Source organism: Nuphar pumila, chromosome 7 (assembly GCF_984573655.1).
Source record: "Nuphar pumila chromosome 7, dmNupPumi1.hap1.1, whole genome shotgun sequence".
Lineage (NCBI taxonomy): Eukaryota > Viridiplantae > Streptophyta > Magnoliopsida > Nymphaeales > Nymphaeaceae > Nuphar > Nuphar pumila.
Window position 1 is genome coordinate 19,085,097 of NC_143255.1, and position 21,347 is coordinate 19,106,443.

The window sequence follows — 21,347 nt, forward strand, 5'->3', positions numbered from 1 at the left end:
GAAGTAGGCCAAAAAAAGGGTAGGCTCATACCACTTTTCACACACACACACACATATATATGCATGCATATATATACGAAAAATGACCATATTGTATGACAAATTTGACATAATTTTTCAAATGCCCCACAAATTTTAAAATATGACCGATGTCCAATTTTACAGGTTCTTAACTTTTTTAGGACATTTTTACCCTTAGCATGTGTGAATTTCTCCTAATTTTCGTGTGTTATGTCGCAATGCTCTCTCATCTTGCTAAATCTCACTAAAAACAAAATTTGCATGATATTTATGCATGAATCATAATTTTGTACAATAGTGTGAATATCATGACATTGCTTGTGAATTTTGTTATCAGTTTCGCGTTGATGGTTATGAAAGTCTGAATTCCATTTTAGCATACAAATTTATGTTTATATATAGGTAATTAGAGTACAAATTTTGTCAAGAGTTTCATGTTGGTTGTTGTGAAAGTATACTTTTGAATCAAAATTCATAACAAGTTTGTAGTATTCACAGACTTTCGTACGTTGTCGACTTTAAGTTATGTGAGATTCTATTTTAGCATGTGAATTTACCTATATATATATATGCGATTAGAGTACAAACAAGAGTTTCGTGTTAGTGGTTGCCAAATTCCAAAAATGCTTTTAAAATTTCTTTTTATTGTGATCGCTCTTTTCACATACAAATGAAAAAAGAAAACTATGAATACAAATGCTTGATGATCATTGATTATAGATGTTGCACATTCCTTTAGTTGCATGGTCCCCCTTCCATTATATATATATATATATATATATATATATATATATATATATATATATATATATATATATGTATATATATATTTATTTATTGCTTACTAAATAAATGATAAACCGATTGATAAAAAAACTCAATTGTTAGATAAAGAACACTGCCTGATCATCATTGATTATAGATGTTGCACATTCCTTTAGTTGCACGGTCCCCCTTCCCTATATATATATATATATATATATATATATATATATATATATATATATATATATATATATATATATATATATATATATACGTGGGTGGTAGCCACCTACCACTTTTCTCGCCTACCACCAGGCCACCTAGCTTTTGAAGGGTGTTGCCACATTCTTCCTTAAATATAACCATATAGGTGTGATTTACATGCTTGATTTTATAGGATCAACTCTTGGATCAAATGATTCAAACATGTAGGTAGGTTTTTATAAGATTTAAAAATCAATGGTCTATTAGATAATCTGAGTTATTGAAATCATAAGTCCATTCAATAAAATAAAAAATCTTATTTTACAAATAAAATTTTATAAATGTTATGGTTTAACAAACAAATTTTTTTCTTATAATTTAGTAAATCAAGTTACCAGACATTTTGCTAATAGCATATTCACAAACGTCAGCCATGCCATTTTGTAAAATCTTGTGATTTTATAGTGTGAGATTTTAAAAAATTGATCTAGTTATTTTGAAAATATCATGTTGTATCATGATATTATCACATTATTAATGTGTTATTTATAATTTTTATATTTGAAATATTTTTGTATTTACATACATTTTTAAAATTTAAATGCATCGATATTTTTCTTAAGAGTAACAAAGTTTTAAAATTTTTGTGTGATTTTCTTTTGTTGAGAAAACCCCTATAACAAGATTTGTGACTATGCTTATATGGATCAAGACAAATTGGACCATAGGTAGTCGCCTTTAATGAGCACCAAACTATTTGGCAATGTGGACCATGATTAAGAATTCTTTAGAAGAAATGAGTTTGGCTTGTGGGGGACAAACTATTTGACATTTTGGATCGGATCAACCAAAATATGACCCATATTGACATGGGCACATCAAGGTACTATGTAGCTTTTGAGTTTTGGGCATGACAATTATAAGAATGTGAAAAGATCTCATAATGGTCCATGTATGATAACCACTCATTATGAGACTCCCTCCAATCTCCCACTATAAGTAGGCCACCATAGGAATTTGATGAGAGCAAAATGAGTGATACTTTTCTCATTGTCTCTGGGGTTCAATGGTCCTGCTCACCTCTCGATTTTGCGGTATGGGCTCAAAAGGAAGTTGAGTGGCTATACAAAACACCAACAACTCACCTCCACCAAAGCTTTATTCGGATCTACAATGGCCGCTTTGGTAAGTCGTGCTCTCGTTAGATTATTCTGACATAAACCTCATTGTTTTTTTTAAATAAGAATGAATTGATTAGGGTTTACAATATTATTTGTGATGTTAAAACCTTGGTTTAAGCCCTTGCAATCACCAGTTGGTTGATAATGATGAAAGGTCCATGATACAAGCCACTAGAGGGCCAACATCAAGAGTGATATATCATTCATGACCTACATTTTGCATGAAGTGTTCGCTCAGAAGACTTGAACTCATTTTTTTTTAAAGGAAAGCTAGGGTTAGGCAGACCCTTACCAGTCATTATTCAATCATACCAGTGGGGTTTTGAACTTGCAATATCCCACCATAGGGAGATGTGCACTGATACCTCCTACCAACCACGCGGAGCCCCCCTCCCCACTCAACAATTGAACTCATATTTCCATGTTGATAGCTAAGTAATGAATCTTGAGGTTTCTGTATTGCACAAGGACTCCTCCTAGTCTTGTACCTGAGGCATCCGTGTATACTACGAAACCTCCTTGCTCAGATGGCAAAGTCAAAATTGGAGTTGTGGTGCGCTTTGCCTTCAGAGTCCTGAAGCTCTCCTCACAATTGACATCCCATACAAACTTGGTTCCTCTGCATATCAACTTGGTCATGGGTAGGGCAATCCGTGAAAAATATTGTATAAAACTTCTATAGTACCCTGCTAAACCTAGAAAACTATGAATCTCACTGTTATTCTTAGGTGACTACCAATCCAAAACAGACGCCACCTTTAAAAGAAATAAAAAAAATGATTCTTAAGGATTTATTATAATTATTAAAAAAGCAAATTTTGATTGAAATTAGATCACTTACCTTCGAAGAATCTACAAATACTCCATCCTTTGAGATCACATGACCCAAGAACATAACTTCCTCAAGCCAAAACTCACACTTAGAGAACTTAGTGTACAATTGATGTTCTCTAAGGATCAGTAACACTATATTCAAATGATCTCTGTGTGACTCTAGATCCTCCGAATACACCAAGATATTGTCTATAAAGACAATTATGAAGAAATTCAGATAGGGTACAAACACCTTATTCATGAGATCCATGAAAGTTGTTGGGGTGTTTGTGAGTTCAAATGGCATAATCACAAACTCATAATGCTCGTAATGTGTCTTGAACGACGTCTTAGAGACATCCTTATCCTTTATCCTCAACTAATGATATCTAGATCACAAGTCAATCTTGAAAAATACCTTCAAAACACTATTAACTTAGTTAAAAATCTAAATTTCTATATTCTTAATTAAGGTATATCCAGGAATTCTTAATTTCATATTTACCTTGGCCCTGAAGTTGATCGAACAAGTTTTCGATCCTCGACAATGAATACTTATTTTTTATGATCGCTTGGGTAAGCATCCTATTGTCGATGCATAACCTTATCGTCTGGTCCTTCTTCACTAAAAGAATTGGTGCTCCCCATGGTGAAATATTAGACCATATAAATCCTCTATCAAGCAGTTCCTGCAATTACTTCTTTAGCTCCTCTAACTCGGTTGGTGTCATTCGGTAATGGGCTTTAGAGATTGGAGATGTTTTAGGTATAAACTCTATATTAAAGTCAACTTTCTGAGTGGGAGGTAACTCAGGTAACTCCCAAGAAAATGCATCCTCAAACTCATTCACCATGTTCAGATCTTTTAAGTTGGTTGGTCTAAGCTCTAACAGTGTAACACTAGCCAAGAAAGCTTCACAACCATTCTCGACCTATCTTTAAGGCTTCAGAGTTGAGATCAACTTGACCTTCTCTATAGGCTTCCTTGCCCTGTACTCTAGAACATGCTAATTTGAGTGAACACACATGATTCACCTATCCTGGCAATCCACACACATAGTGTTTGTATAATTAGTTTATCCCTAGGATGATGTAATACCCAATCATATTCAAAATGATTAGGTTGGCAGACAGGTTATCCCTACTATCTTCATCTCTACATCAGGTAAATACTTACGAGTGATGGTCCTATCACTCGAGGGTGTTACAACTTTAAGAACATATCTCAAGTTTATAGGATTTATATTCATCATACAAGAAAATTTTATAGACAAAAAAATGGGTTGCCCCTGAATCAAAGAGGACCCTAGTATAAAGACCTGGGTACCTTCGATAATGTTAGCATTCTGCTCCAGCTCAGAAGTTGAGATAGCATAGATGTAGCTAGCGGTCTTCTTCTATCCTTGTTAGTGTGACTGTTTTTGTTGCTGGTGAGGTTGTCTGCTAAACTCCATTTGATTGCCTATTGGGACATTCCTAGATGAAATGCTTCATCTCTCTGCATCCAAGACATGCTCTAATGTCATGTGGGCATGACTTTGACCCATAAGGTCGACAATACCTCAGACATGATGTGTTTGCCTTCTGCTATTGTGGTCTCGCCCTTAATTAATGTTGTTGCTTGCACTTCTTATCTGGTGGGTTGAATTTCCTTCTGCTGAACCATTTTTTCCCTAATCCTTCTATCTTCTAAAAGACTAACCTGTCTACTTCTCATGGGACTTCTGCCCCTCTATCCAATCATCATCGCCTCTTCTAGTGTCCTAGGACATTTCATGTAGACATTGGTTCGCAAGGTCGACTTTAATCTTCAAGCAAACTTCATCGCCTGATAAGCCTCCTTAGCATATAGGTTTAGGCAGTAGCGCTCCAAACTATGAACTTTGATATGTACTCCTTCAGAGTCATGCCATGTTGGTGCAGGTCAAGGAACTCTTGCATCTTTTTATCTTGGGCATGCTTTGAAAAGTACATCATGTTGAACACCTCCAGAAACTGGGCCCAAATTATTGGTTCGTTCTGAAACCACACATCATGGGTGGTCTCTCAACATTTCTTCGTTTGGCCCTTGAGATGGTACATCCCATAGTTGACCTTTCAAATCTTTAGGGACCTCTAAAACCCAAAAGATGTGCTCGATCTCTCGAATCTAGTTTTTTGCAACCTCTGGATCCACTTTTTTCTCAAACGTAGGTGGATCTATATCCATAAACTTTTTATAAGACGTGCTGCCCTTGATGACATGCTTATCTTTGGCAACTTCCTAAAGGTTCACCCCCATGTTCCTCATCGTTGTAGTCTGCTATCCTATAATCCTTGCTAGGTTGTTCAAGGTGTCCATAATGTTATTGCATTGCATTTCCCAAGATGCCATTTATTTAAAAATCTAGAAAAACAAAACCAGTGAGTCCCTAGCAAAATTTTCTAAGTTCTTCTATTTGAACCCTTGTGTAGAGTCCCTAGCCTGTTTTTAGGTTATCATTTATACACATGGTTTTTCAAGCAGTCCAGGAACAAAATTAGTTATAATTATTCTACTTAAATTAAAACATACTCATGCCAAGATCATCACACACTTATCCCAAGGTTCTACTTGTCTCTAATACCAAAGTTCTAGCTCCAAAAAATCTAACCAAAAAAATTCAAGGAATTTTTTTTAAAAGCTTATCGACTTTAAGTATAGCGGAAGACTCATACTATTTTTAAAATTGATTTAACTTTGGGAGAGTTATAATCAATTCCAACACATACTCAAGACTATAATAAAATCAAGCTTAATTCATTAACCTAAATAATGTTTATGACACTAGTCTTTAAATTAAATCATAGTTTAAATATATCCAAATGTCTTAAAAACTCAAATAACTAAACTAAGCAGTCATGGGGAGTGTGTGTTGATTACCTCGGCGCTGAGCCAAACATCCCGCCATCACTTGCTTCACTGATCACCTGCACATAATATATGTCAAACCATTGCTGGTCTAGTAGGATAGTCCCTCAAGAATAAAATAGGAAAGATCTCCAGTGCTTATAGTATACATCTTTCCATATTCATTTTATATCATTACATAATCATGCCTACTTATTCAAATGCCATACAAAACATACAAACGTGAATCATAATTACATCTACAACAATCATAAGCATACAAGTGTATAGTAAACAATCATACTTACTCTCAAGTATAGTACTTGCATTAAAATTCAGTAGTGTTCACAATTATGCAATAATTTCAACAACGTTATGCTAAAAATAATAACCACAAGTGAACCTAAACTTCTATTCATATTATTTCTCTTTCCTCACCCTAAATGGTACACGCTAAGGGACTCTAACTTCGATTCAACTAGCCAAAGGAGAGTTTATTATTTCATGTATTTTATTAACCACATTAACTTAGAAGAATATGCTTAACACTCATTGGAATGGTCTGTGATCGAGAGAACTCCTTGTGGTCAAGAAAATCGATTTCTACTCTGCAGAGTGTGAGTCTACCCTACCTAGGTCTCACAGTAGACTCGACCCCCTATGACAGACAATTGGGGACCAAAGGGTCACCCTCAACTCCCAAACATCAATAATGTCACTTTGTCGTGTGTACCATCTACCTTCTTTAGGTAGTTCATGTCCAGAATTGGGCTCCTAAAGATTTTTTTATTTATTATAGTTGTCCTATGCATCAGTACTCAACAGTCCAGAGTTTCACTCAGCAAAACTCTCACCTAGTCAATCTGATTGCACCAATTTATAGACCAATCTAGATGAACATTAGCTCAGGAAAATGTTTTCCACATTGAGATGTCCTTGGACCAAGCACTCTAGCTCGCAGGAACCTTTCTCACCATGGGATGCCCTTGAGCCATGCCTCCCTTAAGGCCAAATGGTATGTGAACATGCAAATTTTTTTCTAACTACAAGTGCACACAAGCAACCCCAGTTTCCATCGAACCTGACTCCCTCTCGAGCCATGCGTGTGCATGCCTAACATGAAACATAGCATTCATTATGATGCATGATGCCAAAATAAAGGAACAAACCATAAATGCATCTGGCATGCTTCATATTCAATGCTCACAACACGTGGTTCACCTATACATGCCACTTCACATAAGCTACACATCTCAATCATCATAACATCATATAAATTCATTTGTCAGGCATAAATACAACATTTAAATTTTTAAGCACATGTTGCACATTAATTCACCAACTATACAATGCATAGGTAAGCATAACTAATTCTTGAATCACATAGGTTCACAATTAAACATAACACTATGACAAACAAAATAATATATTTTTGTGCATTGTCCTAGTCTCTGCCAACTTCTGCACAGAGCTTATTTGGACTTATAGAATATTCATCTGTGAAAAAGCAAACACGATTTCATATCAAATCATTAAATTGCTTCCTTTCTGATATATAAGGTCGACGAGTTATGGTTTACCTCGATTTAGAAGCATGAAAATTTTCAAAGAACATAAACAAACAATGCTCACACACACGATACCAAAGATTTTTACATGGTTCGATGTAGAACACCTACATCCATCAATCCCTATCTCACTCAATGACTTTCTTGAGATAGGTTTCCACTATATATAATTTTTGAGTTACAATCCTTTCCAAATAGATTATATAACAATTTTACATAATTGGAGGACCATATTTCTCTTTCCTTATTATTTTGGAGATTTGTTATGAACAAGGCCTGTCAATTTATGCATCAACCTTCAGTCCCATGTAAAAAAAATCTTCGTTATTTGAAAGGAAGAATAAATTTTGGCTTGCACTTGCATAAATCAAATTTTTCTCTCTCTGCATATTCAGATGCAGGCTTAGTTTGTTGCCCAAATGATAGAAGGTCTATTGTGGACTATTTAGTGGTGCTGGTTCGAACCTTGGCTTATGGAAGTTAGGTAAACAACATACAATAGCTCTTTCTAGGAGCAAGTTGCTGATATTTTAACCAAAGCATTATCCGAACCATAGTTTAGTTTGTTGAGGAACAAGCTCAACCTCAAGGCCATAAAGATTGGCTTGAGCACGCATGTTAAGACAATTTCAAATAACAGATCCGATTTTCAGTTTATAGAAGCATCTTGAGAAGATGAGGATAAACTTGACCAGCAAGGAAGGAAGGTTGACCTTGGAAAAGGCTTTCTGATCTAGTGTTGACCAATGTAAAGAAAAAAATATCTAGTCTAGTGAACATGTCATATTGGAGAGCTCTCTTACTATGCTTCTATAAAGAGTAGCTTCCTTGAAATCTTCTCCCTGAAACTTTGACAAAACTATGCTTGGTGCAGGAGTAACACATGGCTTTGAATCAAGCATGTTAGTCTTAGTTAGCAAATCAAATATATACATTTGTTGAGAAATAATAACACCATCACCTGAATTAGCCACTTCTATGCCTAAAAAATATTACACAAGACTTGTCCTTGATAGAAAACTTTTGTCTAAAAACCTTTTTGGAGAATTTTCAACAATGATATCATCCACATAGATTAACAAATATGTGACCACTCCTTCATATCTATTAACAAACAGAGAGGTATCTGCCTTAGAATTTTAAAAATTTAAGCTCTCCAAATACATTTTAAATGATCTTATTAGGATCGAGGCACCTGTTTCAACCATACAATGTCATGTTTAACTTACAAACATAATTGAGAAAATGTTGTGCCAAGTAAACCTCTTCATTCAATAATACATTATTAACATCAAGTTGATGAGTGCACCACTTTTTGTAGATTACTATAGAAATATTGTGGTTGGCTTCACTACTGAACTAAACGTTTCAAAATCATTAACTCCTTGTTGATTATAACCATTGGCAACAAGATGACCTTTGTACCTAGTAGTAGACCCATCTGCATGTCTTTTGATTTTATAAACTCACTTGCAACCTACAATATTTTGATTTAGGGTTTCCAAGACAAGACTGCAAGTCTGATTTTTATAAGGTAAAAATTTCTTTCTCCATAGCATGATGTCACTTGGGTTCACTATTTGCTTGTTTAAAAGAATTGGGTCCTTATTCTTCAAAACACTTCACTCAAGAGATCTATATAGACCAGGTAATTAATAGCATTAAAGAGTCTTGGCTCTAATGTATATTTAGTGTTTTTGTGTTGAAGTAATGGGGCTAAGGTTTACTGTGAAAAGCATTGAATAAAGGTTAGGGGTTTATTGTGGTTAGTTAGTTTTCAGAGTAGTTGTTATAGGTAGTTATATTAATTGAATGTATGAAATATATATGGATGACCTTTTCTCACATGTTATTTTTATTATATGAATGATATGTTGTGTGGTTGGTGTAGAAAATTAATGATAGCCTCTGAAAGGGCTAAAATATATTATTGTAACACTAATCACCCTACTTGGAGATCTATATGGTCTTAAAAAATATAAGAAATTTATAGCTTTGATGTCTCATAAAATCAGATATAAGAAAAGTTGATGATCTTCTTGTATGGTTGTTCTCTGAACGTCGATAGTCAACATATATGGACAGATGTGTTGAACGATGATGATGTATAATCGATGTTATTTAGTGGCAACATTTACTTAGTTACTCACAAAGCTAAAGAAGAAGTTATTGCTTGCGAAGTTAAATAAGAAGCAGTTGGAAGTGATATACAAGAAGCAGATGATGAATGAAATAATAAAAATCTTGTAGAGAATATGCATCTATCTCAAACATTATGTATTAAGCTCAGTCCTTTGGTGGACATCCAACTGTCCCAAACAGTGAACGATATTGATGTTCCAAACATTGAGCTCAAGCACATAAAGGGCATGCAGTTGCCCAAGTTGATTAGGGATATAGATTTTGACATGCAAGTAATAAATAACTTTCACAAAAATTGATGTTGTATATAATCAAAGAATCACTGTAAAGAATATAAAACCATATAGGCAAACTAGTTTCAATGATCTTCATCACAGTAATATGGATGACATCAAGCCTTCAGTACATCAAAAACTACCCATAGTGACAACTTCAAGTAGTCACTATAAGTAAAAAAACCATCACTATAAATTATAGTGATGACTTAGTATATGACACTATAAGTCTCGTCGCTATTAGTTATAGTGACTAATTGGGGCCGTCACTATAAGCTTGTTTGTTCATTATTATAGGTCGACACAAGTGACGCCTCCATGAGTATTGGTGACAGCTACATTGTCACAAATACAGGTTAATGGTGATGGCTTAAGCTATCACTAGTTCTGAAGGAAACATTAAAAAAATGAGTATTGGTGACAATGAGGGATTGCACATTGAATATTCTTAGCCATTTGTGATTGCAAAAGCAACAGACTAAGCCTATTTGAGTGCTCCCTCTTCTTATAAACAATCTTCTGATCAACTGTGCTTTATTTTATAAAAGTGAGAGGTTTGTCAACTCTTAAACTTAAATCTAGGTCCATGTATCTCAAAGTGAACAATACAATTTATTTTCAATCAAAAAAATTTGATCCGTCTAAAATAGGGATATTGCTAGAACCTTCAATGATCATGGAACTTGATATTGCAAGAACGAAAGAAAAGACCAAATAAATGCTCATACAAGATTCATATCAAACAGTAAACATAAAACTCTTTATTATTCACCATTTCTAAGGCAAGTATAATAGGGTCATTATTATTCTATTTTGGTGAAAACAATAATACTCAAAGTTGCTTCGTCTGTTCAATTCTTAAGGAATTGACACTTAATTTGTGAAACTAGTAAATCATGTAACTAGAGGCAATTTGGCACTATACCTTTGGGTACGAACATGCTTCATGGGCTGGTGTATACACCTACTATTACACCCTTATGTGAATTTGAAATACAATGACCTACCCTTTGGTAGAATCATTGCTTCATATAGTTACACACAATCACATTAAAGAATTTTAATCTCAACATGGTCCAAAGAACCCTCAATCAATACAACTCAGATCACTTTGGTGATTGCAAGAGTAAGTTGATCGACATCTTTTACTGTAAGTATATTCATATTACAAAGCACGCCACAACACAAATATTTTGAATTCAGTCATAATCTTATACTTAAATATCATGGACAACTCAAAACAACATGAAATAAACATAATATCATGTTAAAGACACCATCCATGATAAAAATATCATATAAAAGTATGAGATAAATGACAAAAGCATGTCTTTACAAGTAATACTTAGGATTGGGTATGAAAACACCCTGAATGGGTTCTTAAAGACCCTGGACCAGTTATTGAAAGCATTGAAACGGTCCTGAAAAGTTCGAAACCAATTCCAGAATGCCCAAATCGGTCCTAGAAGGACTGAATCAATTTTGAAACCAGTTCTATTCCATAAAGGGTTAATAGGGTCCAATTCTGGACTTGATTTGACCAATGGATCCTGACTTGGTCCACTAAATTAAACCCTAAACCTAAGCCAAATCCAAGGATTCAGACTCGATCCACCCAAAAATTGGGCACCCGGACTGGGTTGTGGATTGGACCATGGCATAGTCAAACAATATACCATGTCATGGGTCTGAGTCCTTGACGAGGTCCGGGCATGTCAAACACATACCCAGTGTAATACCTGCAAAATTTGTTTAATTTGAGTAAAATTCAAGTTAAATTTGGGTTAAATCCAAGCAAAATTCAAGAGTTGAAATTGAATTTGGGTCCTAGTTAGATCCAAATTGAGTTATAGATCTCGTAGGAGATCCAAATTAGAAATTTTGGATTTGGGTTGAAATAAAAAATGTGTTTTTCAAAATAGACTAGCATCTATTTTGGGTTTTTCGTTTTTTGGATTGGACTTAAAAACATATCTGTTAAAATAGACCAGACCATATTAAGGACCCAACTCAAAGTCTCTGTAGGATGCCATGAGTGACATATGGGGACCAAAGGGTCATGCCCAGCTCATTGAGGAGCCATGTGTCAACATAGGGTCCCACAGGGGTTGTGGAGGTGGCCAAGGGTATAATAGTCTTTTCACCCTCTCTATGCCAAGTGGCGATTTTTAAATGCATAGAGATTCTTTAAGCGAGACCCATGACATTTAAATTTTGGGTAATTATCTAAATTAAATTAATTATAAATTTAGAATAATTAAAGAAGTTGCTAGAAGGTTTTGAGAGTTGGTAATTCTCTCTTTTTCAAAGTGGTAAGTTTTGAGGTTTTAATCAGGTAAGTTAACTAAGAGATAAATAAATTAAGTAATTAATTATTAGAGGGTTCTAGAGGAGGGTGAACCCTACCTTGTTGCTGAGGTAAGTTTCCTAATTACCTAAGAAAAAAAATAAAGAAGTTTTAAATGTGGGAATAGGTGGGTCGACATCCCTAGTGGAGCCCACATGGATAGAGATAGGAGGTGGTTTTATTGGACGCCCTCCTTAGTGGAGGGCCCACCAAAGAGATACACAGGTGGTTTGGGAAATAACCTCTCCACAAAAAAGGGAAACCCCCCTTTGATGCATCTTTAATAGGGCCCACATTAGAGAGAAGGAGGTGGGTTAGGAAACAAATTCTTCTAAAAAAGAGGACCCTTTTCTTCTTTTCCTATCTTTTCATCTTTTATGGAGGAAAACTCCTGGATGCCCCCCCTCCACTCTCTCTCTCTCTCTCTCTCTCTCTCTCTCTCTCTCTCTCTCTCTCTCTCTCTCTCTCTCTCTCTCTCTCTTGTTCTCTTCCTTCTACCATCTCTCCCTTCTCCTTCACCAAGCTTAAGCTAAAATAAGATCATAGAGACTGAAATGTAGCAATCAAGGTAGGATCTCTCTATGCATAGACTAGGATCAAGTTTGGGTACATAGAGTGTGCATCCAATGGTTTCTGTGGGTGATCCATGATCAGACACAGAAGAACCAACATAAGAGATGGTTTTTAAACAAGTCTCATGCTTAGGAGGATTTCAAAAATATGTTTTGAAATATTATGCTCTATTCTAAGTTTAAGCAAAGATCAGTTTTGCTAACCGGGTCATTTTTTTAGTTTATGCAAAATCGGGTATTGGGGTTGTGTAAGTATATTAGATTTGAAATGTCATTATGCTTAGAGTTGTTTGTGGTATTGTATGTGATAGATTTATGGGTCTTATCATATCTGGAAATAGATTAATTTAGTTCCTTTTTCTATTTGAAAAAAAGTGTTGTATGTATGCACGTTTTTGTGAAATTAGCAAAAATGTGTTAGTGTTGGTTAAAATGTGTGCTTAATGATGGATTTTGATATTTGCACTACATAGGATGGTATTCATGTTGTTTACATGATGTATTACAGTATGTGTAGTGGATTAGAACCCTTTATGAGTTTGATTTAAGTTGTAATACATAAAAGAAGCATGTTTTATGAAATATTACATGTATGTTATGTATTTTAACTTTTAAAATCATGCCTAGGGCTTAAGCTACAAGGTTTTGCTTCATGTTACTGTTTTACATGCTGTAAAGATACTTAGATTAATGTTTATGCATATACTCAAAGAGTTCTTAGGGTTTTAAGTATAATCTAAATGAGTTTTCAAAGTGCCTACATGCTGTCCTGATTTTCTAACTGTCTTATTTTCGTAAAAATTTCTAGAAATTAAATCATACATTTGATGGCAAAACTGTTTTAGTGAGACCTTGTAGACACCTAGGAGGAGTTTCAAAAAAAATATATAAGGTCATCTGATGTATAGAAGTAGGCTTTATGACTGTTGTAAGAGTTGACATGTAAGTGGTCATATGTGCAATAGTAAAGGAATTTTTGAGAGCCATTGAGGCTTAATTTGTCAGTTCTAATAAAGCTAGGTCTAGTACCCTGATGTTCAAACTGGTTTCTATAAAATATTCTAGAGACAATCACATCTAACAACACATTTTGGAAAATAAAAAACATTATATCTTAATTGAATGACATGAAGCTCATCATTTTTTATTCCTTCATGGTATATTTGATTCTGACTTCATTGTCTATTGAATACAAACCCTTCAAGATTTCTTACAATACATATAATGATGAGTGGTCTTTCAATGACTGTTTGACTAAGTGTGTTGAAGATATAGAAAGATTGAAGGGTGAAAAGGTGCAAAGTGCACATATGGCTTCTCAACAGACAAAGTATAGGCGTGGGGTAAAAAAAGGTTCTTTCAAGAAGAAAAACAAGAAGAAATCCTTTGGAGAGAGTTCTGACTCTCAAGCGAAAGTCAAAACTCAAGGTAATGGTTCTTTTATAAAATGTTTCTTCGGTAAAAATAAGGGACATAAAGTGGCGGAGTGCATAAAGTATAAGAAATGACTCAAGAATAAAGATAGCATGTCATTCTTTTCTCATGAGTGTAATTTAATTCATGTCCCATTGAATAGTTGTTGAATTGATTCTAGTGACATTGTACACATTGTCAACTCTTCGTAGGCATTTCAGAACAAAAGAAAACCAACAGTGCATGAAAGAGACATTTTCTCAAGAAACAAGATGTGTTAATATGTGAAGAACATTAAAACCTGCAAAGTTGTTTTGGAGTCAAGATTCATTTTGGACTTGGTTGATATATTTTATATTCCATCTTATAGTTGAAACCTTATTTCGATTTCAAAACTTGATATGTTTTGTTTTGCTTTTAATTTTGTAAATTTTAAACTTATTATTATTAAAAAAATATTTTTTATTGGTTTTGTATATGGGTGTGATGGATTCTATCGTTTGAGAACAAAACTCCATATCCGAAATCATACTCCATTCAGACTACGTTGATTGACAATAAACATAGTTTAAATAATTATCAATCTTATTTGTTTTGGCATCGAAGGTTATGATATATCTCAAAAGAGAGAATCCAAAGACTTGTAAAAAAAAGATTATTAAATCCCTTGACTTCACAGATACAGAACCATGTGTTGACTGCATAAAGGCTAAGTAGACCAACACATATAAGACAGATGCCAAACACAATAATGGTAAATTAGAGATTGTGTGTACAGATATTTGTGGATCGTTTACCTTGTGTTATACGAGTGAAAATATCTTGTCACCTTTATAAATGATTACTCTCGGTACATTTATCTCTATTTACTATTTAAGAAATCTGAAGTCTTTCGGGTTTATAAAAACTTCAAGAAAGAAGTAGAGAAATAGATCGGTGAAATTATAAAAGTGGTCAGGTCTGATAGAGGTGGATAATACTATGATTGTTTCACTGAGATGAAACAAAAGAAAGGGTCATTACCATAGTTTCCAAAGAAGGAAGTCATTGTGCATCAATATATCATGCCTGGTAGTGCCTACCTGAATGATGTAGCCAAAAGAAGAAACTATACGCTTAAATAAATAGTTCAAACAATGTTAAATCACTTAACCTTTTCTTTGACCTTGTGGGGTGAAACTCTTATGATATTAATGCACGTATCGAATGAGGCTCCTATGAAGGTTGTTCAAAGGACTCCTTATGAACAGGTAGGAAACCTTTCTTGTTATATATGCACACATGGGGATGTCTAGATGAAGTTAAATTATATAACTTACATATAAAAGTCTTTGATCCTAGGATAATGAGTGAATTTTTTATTAGTTATCCAGAAAGATTAAAGGGCTTTAGGTTTTATTGTAGACTATAAATAGTGAAAACATATAAAGCAAGATTTCTTGAAAATAGTTCTATTGGGATAGATGCACCTCAAAGTCTTGTATTTGAAGAATTGCAAGATTCTGTCTTTACCTAAAAAAAAGACCTAGTTTTCTCGATCATTCTCTTTGAATGATGGTAGGAAAAATTTGGTCAATGGCTATCAATCCTAAGTATAATATGTTGATGGGAATATACAACAACAACAAGATGTAAAGGTTCAAATTGAATCATCAGTTGTACCTGTATGGAGGTCAACGAGGACCAAAAAATTTGTTATCCATCCTGATCATGTGATGTATTTGCTAGAGTTCAATGATTTCATAAATATTAATGATGATTTCTTAACCTTTGTAGAAGCCATTGAAAGTGATAGATCAATGTCATGAAAGAAGAGTTTACTCTATGACAAAGAATCAAGTATGGGATCTAGTACCTCATCCTGATAGAGTCAGACCTATAGGTTGTAAGTAGGTCTTTGAGATTGAAACTGACTCTAAAGGGCGAGTGAAGAGCTACAAGGCTAAGCTTGTTACAAAGAAATTTACTCAGATGGAGAGCATTGATTATAATGAAACATTTTCTCTGGTCTCAATTAAGAAATCGTTGAGAATAATCATGGCCCTCGTAGCTCATTTTAATTTAGAGCTATATCAAATGGATGTGCAAATGACTTCCTGGATGAGGATCTAAAAGAGAATGTATATATACAAAAACCTTTTAGTTTCAGTATAGATGACTCAAACAATTTAGTTTGCAAATTGAAGAAATCAATCTATGGACTTAAATAAGCCTCTCGCCAGTGATATAAAAAGTTCAGTAAGGTGATTTTAAATTTTGGATTCACTAAAAACATTGTTGATCAGTGCATATACCTTAAAGCTAGTGGGACTAAGTTCATAATCTTGGTTTTGTATGTTGATGATATTTTTTTTACAACTAATAATTTAGGTTTACTATATGAAACAAAAGAATTTTTTTTCTCATTTTGATATGAAGGACATGGGTATGGCCGCTTATGTTATTGGAATTGAAATCTGACGTGATAGACCTAAGGATGTACTTGGCCTCCCATCTAAATCCTATAACCTTAAAGTTCTTAAAAGATATGGGATAAAGATTTGCTCTTTAGGTTCGACACCCATAGTAAAAGGTGATAAATTGAGCTTAAAAGATTGTCCTCAAAATGATAATGATGAGGTTTAAATGACAAGTGTCTCGTACGCTTCGATGGTTGGGAGTTTATAATATGCGTAGACATGCACGCGACCTGTCATCATATTTGTTATTGAGATATTTGATAAATATCAGCCTAATCCAAACATTTCACACTAGAAGGCTATGAAGAAGGTCATGCACTATTTGCAATGAACGAAAGATTATATGTTGACCTACAGAAAGGTAGACCACCTAGAGATCGTAGTAGGAAGTCTACTATAAGATACATCTTCCTATTAGTAAGTGGTATTATCTCATAAAGAAACAAAAAACAGTCTATAACTGCAGCTCAAACCATGGAGACAAAATTTATTACTTTATACGAGACTTCATCATAGGTCATATAGATTAGAAACTTTATTTCAGGTCTTGGTATTGTGGACTCTATTTAAAGTTCACTGAAGATCTTTTGTGATAATGAAATTGTTGTGTCTTTTTCTAATAACAACAAGAGCTTCATTTCGTGTAGACACATGGAGTTAAAGTACTTTGTTGTTAAAGAAAGAACTAAGAGTCATTTAGTGTATATTAATACAATCAACACAAAAGAAATTACTGCAGATCTAATTACTAAAGGGCTAGCACCGAGTTTGTATTTTCAACATGTAACAAGGATGAGTCTATTTGATTTCTTGTGATGTATAACAATACATTATGATTTTATGTGATCACATATCTGAAACTAAATTGATTATCTAAAGTTTTGTGCATTATTGATTCTGTGTAAAGTGTCTTTCTTTTGTGAAGTGAGAATAATAATATTAAAAGGACCAAAAGAATGTGTTAGAGATCAATCTGTTCATAAAGGTACTCTTAACATGATAAATAATTAAAATAAAAAATCTTATAGTTCATGAAAATACGACATCTCATATAGAGATGTTCATTTTCATGAATCATATGATTCATTATTGTGATTTAGAATAACATGTGAACCCGCATGAAAATTGAATCGAGATGATCGTAAAGAACCTCAATAATATATTTTTTCATGTCAATGGGTTAAGCAATAGAATGTTGGATATTTTGGATTGGATCCAACCAAAGTGTGACCCGTATTGACATAGGCATATTAAGGGACTACATGACTTTTCAGTTTTGGGCAGGACAATTATGAGAATGTGAAGAGATCTCATAATTGTTCATGCATGATAACCACCCATTATGGACTCCCTCCAATATCCCACTATAAGTAGGTCACCATGGGAGCACAATGAGAGCTACATGAGTGATACCAGCTTCTTATTGTCACTGGGTTCAAGCATCTTGCTCACCTCTCGACTTGGCGGCTTGGGCTCAACGAGAGTATCGATTGGCTGAGAAGAATGTCGACAACCCGCCTCCATCGAAGTCTTGTTTGGATCGACAATGGCCGCTTCCGGTATGTGGTGCTCCCATTAGATTATTCTGACATAAACCTCATTGATTTTTTATTAAGAATGAATTGATTATTTGTGAGGTTAAAACCATGGTTTAAGCCCTTGCAATCACCAACTCGTTGATAATGATGAAGGGTCCATGATACAAGCCACTGGAGGGCCAACATCTAAAGTGATCTAGCATTTCATGACCTATATTTTGCATGAAGTGTTGGCTCTCAAAACTTGAGCTCATTTTTATTTTTTGAAAGACAAGTTGGGGTTAAGCAGATTATTATTCAATCGTACCATTGGGGTTTTGAACCTGCGATGCCCCAGCATAGGGAGGCATGGCCTAACAACTCCTACCAACCATGCAGAAGCCTCCCTCGACATTTGAACTCATGTTTCCATGTTGATAGCTAATTAATGAATCTTGCGGTTCATTCTTTTTTTTTTTTTTGAAAGGCAAGCTGGGTTTAGGCAGACCCCCTACAAGGTATCTCTTAAGCATCATGTGGCAGAGGGATTCGAACCTGGGCCTTCAACTTGGCACAGGACCCCGCTTACCACATGGGATACCACCTTGACGGCGATCTTGAGGTTCATTCAATCCTTCAAACTATGTGATTACTTAGACCAAATCATGATTAACACATTCTTTATATTTCTTTAAACAAATTATACCATATTATATTTCACGATAGCTCACTTGATTTAGTCTAAAAATAACTAAACACAGTAGTTCCTGAACTATGTTATTTTTATTGATGCATTGTTTCATCGTGGAGAATTTTCATGCGGGCCAAAACCCAAGAGCTTGTTGACTCCAATCATGTTCAACTGGATCTCGGTGTATTATAAATCACTGACTTGTCTAAACAAACACAATGAACTGGTGATTAAGCTGCATCTCCTAATCTGGCAAGTTGAAGGTGAAAAGATCAGGTGCAATATGATTGCACAAATATGTGTGCATTAAGCACCTGATCACCCTCCATCTCGGGACATGGCCTGTCAATTGTGGGTCCCAAGGCCTGATGAAGGGCGATCAGGTGCTTAATGCACAAATTTATGACATGTGATTGCACATCCAAACACTCACTAATTAATTACTAAGAAAACAAGCTCACAAAAGGCTCTGAACATTTTGCAAGGTGGGCTGGCTGGGTTTGCTTGTTCTTTTCTTTAAGGCTGCAGCAGCAGGCTCCTTGGTGCCTGTTGAAGGGTTTTGTGGTCCACTTGAAGATGAGAAATATGGTAGGGTGTTAGTTTTTTGCTAGTCACAATCACTGCGATGGGCTCAGCCCAGGATGAAATCCCACTTGTGTATGAGGGTTGCTGTTGCTTTTCTTTATCGCAATTGGGGCACCTAATTAGGTTGAGAGGCCTTGTCTTCAACCCCTAGTAGGGGTGGCAAAATCTGATACGACCCGCCAACCCGCTTCTTAGGCGGATTCGGGTTTGGCTTAAACGGGTTTGTGTGGTAAACAGGTCGACCCGCCTAACCCGTTTATTAAACGGGTCGGGTTCGTGTTAGGGGTATGCCAACCCGCCAAATCTGATACGACCCATTTAATAAATGGGTTAGGCGGGCGGGTCAACCTGTTTACCCGAACCCGCTTGTCAACCCGTTTACCCGACCTCGATCTGCCCGCTAACCCGCCCGCGAACATGAACCCGACCCCCCCCCCCCCCCGCTACCCGTTTATTAAACGGGTTAACCGTGTCGTGTTGGGTTACTCGTTTAATAAATGGGTCGGGTTCGTGTTGAGGTATGCTGACCCGCCGACACAACCCGCCAACCCGACCCGAGTGCCACCCCTAACCCCTAGGTTTACCCATCAAGTGACCTGGTTCTCGGTAAAGGTTTTCCTTCATCATAATAAAAAAAATGGCAAATCCCACCATGTAAATTAGGGTTTTTCTTGTTAAATAAAATAAAAATTCCTAAGAAAACAGATGTTATCAGTATGGGTGCTTATCGGCCTGTATTGGTCAATACACAGCCTATCAGCAGAAAATCGATACGGGGCATCACCCTTGAACCTGTTATTTTTTAATAAGAGCAAAAAAACTAAAATTTAATTATTATTATTATTATTTAAATATTATTTTAACACATCACATTATGAAATTGACATGTAATTTTTTTATTATTTTCTGGCCGATACAGAATGAGGTCGATACAGCTAAATCGGTGGCCCAACGATTCAGGGCCGATACCGATACTGACGACAGTAGAATCAACAAAAAGGTGAAATACCACAGTTGCAAACCTTCATAGGATCAAAGGGCTTCTTAGTCTTTTTGAGATACCAACACAATTATATTCTCTCACTATCATATTTTCTGTATGTAACACCTCCTTTAAAGGCTTTAATAAACGAGGTGGGGCCGCGTGAGGGGTCCAGATTTTACGGCAGAATACATGGGTTTTTATCATATTTTATAAACATAAAAAAAAAAACATATAATAAAAAAAAGAGAAAGATGCTAGCCAACTCAGATAATCTGGCTATAGAAAGGCAATTATATATGAAATTGCCATGTGTAAAAATTAGTTATTTTTTTCTTAATTTAAGAATTTTATTTTTTTTAGAGCGTATTAGGCTAGAGAGTCCGGTTTAGTTGGGACGCAGGTGAAACCAGACTTGGACCAGAATTTTGAGTACGGTATCGGGTTTGGACTCGGGTCTAATGAGTCTATTATAAGAGAAATCATACTTGATAAAATAATATTTTTTTATCATTTTTTACATTGAAAAATTATGGGTCTTAATCAAAACTCAAGTCCCGACTCGAGTCTAATTGGTCTACTATAAGAGAAACCATACTTGGTAAAATAATATTTTTTTATCATTTTTACATTGAAAAATTATGGGTCTTAATCGGAACTCGGGTCAGGCTTGAGTCTGGTATAAAATTTTTTAGATCCTGATCCGGGTATTAATCAGGTTTTCTTATTTATCACTATACCCAAACATTATAGGGTTTGGTCCAGGTCAATTGTGGGTAAACCAGGCCGGCTGACACTCCTAGCCATCACCCTTGTTTTGTTTGGACCATTAGTGTGTCCCAACCTGACCCATACCAATCCCTATAGGGTTAGGATTTGGTGATAAATAAGAAGACCTCAGGCTCGACTCGAGTTTCGATTAAGATCTATAATTTTCTCAATA